The following is a 4,564-nucleotide window of genomic DNA, read 5'->3' on the forward strand; positions in this document are numbered from 1 at the left end:
AGGAACCCATCCTTCTCTAGGACCCAGGGGAATTCAGTAGCCCTGGCCACCTCCCACTCGGTTTTCCCTCCCAGCTCTCTGGGCCCCTTCCCCTGTGGTTCCCTGGGGAATTGGAAATACCAGAGCTGAAATAACAGTCTGGGCACAGAGGCAAGTCTCCATGGAGGCAGGAAGCCCCCTAGATCCCCCTCAGCCACCCGCCTGGCCATCTTCTGGTTTTCCTGACTTTCTCCCCCACTCAAGAGGCAGGCGGGGCTGCGGCCTGCTGAATGGGTAATCTTGCCTGTTCCCACCCAGACCCCTCTGGCCCAGGGCTCCGGAGCTGGTAGAGGCCCAGCTGATCTTCAGTCCAGGAAGGAAGAGAGGGGATCTTATCCCGGGGCCTTCCTCAGTGAAGGGATTGTGCAGAAACTGCCGTCTGGGGCCTGCTGAGCGGGAGAGCCCCTTCTGTCAAGGTCGGGGGTGGACCTCAGCCAGGAAGCAGGGGGTGGGGGGAAAGGAGGTTAACAGTCCCTTGCCCAAAGGAGAGAGCCATCCAGACCAAGCAGGGTGCCAGTCCCCTGGGTTACAGCCCTGTAAACCCTGAGGAGAGAAACTGAGGAAGGAACCCAATGATGCTGACTAATAACATCCTGGCAAGGCTGAGGGAAGTCGCTCTCCTCTCCTCTCCCTGCTTTTATTTTCCTGCCACTGTTCATTTGGGTCTCGCTGGGTTTCTCTAGCTTTTTTGTTTCTTTTTTCTCCACACCTTCCCCCATCTTGTTATTCATTTGTTCACTCATTCATTCACTCATTTACCTTCTCCATCTCCATTTCTGAGGCCTGCGGTCTCTTCATTCCGTCTGTCCATTTGTCTGTCTTCCCCACTCACTCTGTCTCTGTCTGCCCAGTTTGTCTCCCAACTACTCATCTTCACATTTTTTTTAATTTTTTTTTAATTTATTTTTGAGAGAGAGAGTGTGAGCAGGGGAGGGGCAGAGAGAGAGGGAGACACAGAATCCGAAGCAGGCACCAGGCTCTGAGCCGTCAGCACAGAGGCCGACGCGGGGCTCGAACTCACGGACCGTGAGATCATGACCTGAGCCGAAGTCGGACGCTTAACCGACTGAGCCACCCACGTGCCCCTCTTCATCTTCACATTCTGTCAGCATGTCCCCTGCATACCTGCTGAAGGCCAGGCCCCGGGCTGGTGGCAGGGGTGACAAGCCTCACCTGGCTGGTCCCCAAAGAGCCCCAAAGAGCCCCAAAGAGCAATCTAGTGAGGGCAACACAACAGACGACGAGAGTGACAAGTCCCCAGTGGAGGCGAGGGCGTTGTGCCAACTCTCTGTGACCTTCAAGAGAATTTCTGTCTGTCCATCCAACCATGGTCCCTGTCCATGTGTGACTCTGTGTGTGACTTCACCCTTGGGAGGTGGCTCGCTTTCTGCTTTCCCTAGGGCTCATGCAGTTTGCTTATTTCCCTCTGGTGGGGGGAGGCCAGTGTTCTGGGGCAGGTGGCCAGGGCCCAGCGCTCCAGTGCACTTCTGAGGCGTGAGTCTGACGCCTGGGATTCTACTCAAAGGGTGTAGCTTTGCAGGCGGTTAGTGGTGGTCATGGGTATGGATTAAGCTCCTACTGTATGCCACGGGACTGGACAAAACAAGGTTCTTCACTGATGGTATTTCCTGTAGTTTAGTGTGTGGGACCACCTTTCCCCCCAACCCCCCCACCGCAGGAGCCCTCCAGGAGTTTAGTTTTGCCCACCCGGGGCCTGGAAGTAGGGGTCACAGCTTATGAAACAGGAGTGGAGGCAAGGTGCTAGCAATCTCTCCTTCACGTATTCTATAGCTTTTTATTTCAGTTTACAAAAGAAATGAGTTACAGGAAATTTAGAATATAGACAAATCAAAAAAAAAAAAACCTTACACTGTAACCACTCTTTAGAGTGACCACTCTTTCAGGCTTTTTCCTTCATTAAAAAAATTGAAATCATGCTGCACACATTGCTTTATAACCTGCTTTGCTTACGCAACGATATTGGATGACCATCTTCTCATGTCAGGGTAACCGTCACGACCTGCTTCCCCTTTCAGCATTCACACTGACCCCCGGAGCTCCTCCTTGCCCAGAAGAAGAGGTGGCCAAGACTTTGTTCCCTCTAGATGCCTCTGTTTGGGGCTAGCTCCAGCCTTCCCTGTTAAGCCCTCCTCCCCTTCAGGACTGAACCTGGATCCTGAGGCTGCAGTCAGATCCTCAGTTTCACTCTGGCAGGGGGAACTCGTGTCTAAGTTGGGGCATCCTGACCCACTGGTCAAGATGGAAGGTCCCCAAGGAGTAGGCTGGTGGCTGCCAGCCTTATGCCTGCAGAACCAAGAGGGACTCTGGGGACCCCGGAAGACTAGCTCCATAGACGAGGAGAAGCATCTGACAACATTTTTAAAATAACTTAAAAATGTTTTACTATAGGGGAGCCCAGGTGGCTCAGTTGGTTAGGCATCCGACTCTTGATCTAGGTTCAGGTCATGATCTTGAACATGAGAGCCCCACATGGGGCTCTGTGCTGACAGCATGGAGCCTGCTTGGGATTCTCTCTCTCCCTTTTTCTCTGCCCCTCTTCCCCTGTTCTCTCTCTGTCTCTCTCAAAATAAATAAATTATTTGCAAAAAAAAATTTTTTTACTATAATGTACACACAGAAAAGCATGCAAAGTGTAAAGTTTGATGAACGATCCCAGAGTGAAGACACCCATGGAACTACCACCTAGATCGAGAAATGGAACATCACAGCAGCTGGCAACTTCCGGCAGGAAGCTCCTTGAAGTTCTGCTTAGGTCAGCACTTGGCTACATCTAAAATGATTTTTCTTCAACAAGATTTTTGATGACTGAATTCTATGTTTAGATCATAATTTAACTAGTAACCTCCCTTTGTTGGTTTCATTTTACTTTCTTAGCTCTTATAAACGAGGCTGTAATAAGCAACCTTGCACGTAAACCTTTGTCTGCCTCTGCTATGTAGGAGCCTCAAGTGCCTGGGTTTGGGTCCAGCCCTTCTTTGTGAGCTGCAGGACTCATTATGCCTTTTTTCTTTCTGTCAAATGGGAATAACGGTAAGGACTTAAATGAGGTGACATATAGGGTGTGTTTAGTACAGAGTCTGGTGCTTACAAACAATAAGCATCAGGCATTATTAGTTCCTTAGATTCATTTATTAGAAGCTGGATTTCTGGAGAAAGGGTTTGAATATTTCTAAGGTTTTGAAACAAGTTACTCAACTGTCTCTAGAGTGCCCTGGCTCTTATCGCCACTGGGTACTATCTTCTTAAAGAGCATTAAACATTGGGTAGGTTAAAAACACATCAATGTATTTTTTTAGTTGAATTTCTTTGATTACCTGTGAGAGGGAGCCTTTTTTAAAATGTTTATTTATTTATTTAATGGTGTGTGTGTGTGTGTGTGTGTGTGTGTGTGTGTGTGAGAGAGAGAGAGAGAGAGAGAGAGAGAGAGAGAGAATGAGTAAGGGAGGGGCAGAGAGAGGGAGACACAGAACCACAGAACCTGAAGCAGGCTCCAGGCTCTGAGCTGTCAGCACAGAGCCCTACGTGGAGCTCGAACCCACGAACCGTGAGATCATGACCTGAGCTGAAATCTAGAGTCGGATGCTTAACTGGCTGAGCCACCCAGGCACCCTGCATCAGCATTTTTTATACTTTGCTGATGTGCCAAAGCACTTCATTTTTAAGCTGTCAAATTATTAATTTTACCTTATGATCCCAGAATTTATTGTTGTGTGGCCTTTGCTTTCAAGACTATATACATTAAAGAAATTTTTTTTTGTAATGTTTATTTTTGAGAGAGAGTGAGGCAGAATGTGAGCAGGGGAGGGGCAGAGAGAGAGGGAGATGCAGAATCCGAAGCAGGCTTCAGGCTCTGAGCTGTCAGCACAGAGCCCGACGTGGGGCTTGAACTCACAGACTATGAGATCATGACCTGAGCCAAAGTCAGATGCTTAACCGACTGAGCCACCCAGGCATCTCATACATACCTTTTTTTTTTTTTTTTTTTTAAGTAGGCTCCATGCCCAGTGTGGAGCCCAGTGCTGGGGTTGAATTCACAATTGTGAGATCAAAATCTGAGGTGAGATCAAGAGTTGGACGCTTAAGTGACTGAGCCACCCAGGCACCCTCTAAACATTTTCAATTAAAATTTCTTTCATGACGTTATGATTTCATTTGTTAAGCCTTTAGTGTATTTTGTCTTCATGTATGGTGAGAAGTAAGAACATAGCTTTAAAACAACTTAAGCAACTATCCCAATATGGATCATAAATGAATTAATCATTTTTGAGTCATCTAAAGGCCATTTTTAATCATATGCTGAATATATTTTATGTGTTTGGGCTTTCCATTCTGTTCCATTGGCCTATCAGATCATTCTTGCACTGATATTGTCCATTGCAATAATTATGACAAGTCCCCTTTATTATTTTTTTAAATTATGTTTTGCGGTTGTCATTTATATGAATTCTAGATTTTTTTTTCTTTGCCAAAGTAAACAGAAACGAAACAATCCCTCTGGGAATTG

At 47.3% G+C, this 4,564-nt stretch overlaps 1 long non-coding RNA gene across 1 annotated transcript; it reads left to right on the forward strand.

The window, feature by feature from the left end:
- LOC122239211 lies at positions 1 to 3,223 on the forward strand. The gene is made up of 3 exons (XR_006218163.1): positions 1 to 455; positions 2,678 to 2,812; positions 2,935 to 3,223. It is a non-coding gene; the product is annotated as an uncharacterized LOC122239211 (long non-coding RNA).
- The last annotated feature ends 1,341 nt before the right edge of the window (positions 3,224 to 4,564 follow it).

Source organism: Panthera tigris, chromosome B3, assembly GCF_018350195.1.
Source record: "Panthera tigris isolate Pti1 chromosome B3, P.tigris_Pti1_mat1.1, whole genome shotgun sequence".
Taxonomy (NCBI): Eukaryota; Metazoa; Chordata; class Mammalia; order Carnivora; family Felidae; genus Panthera; species Panthera tigris.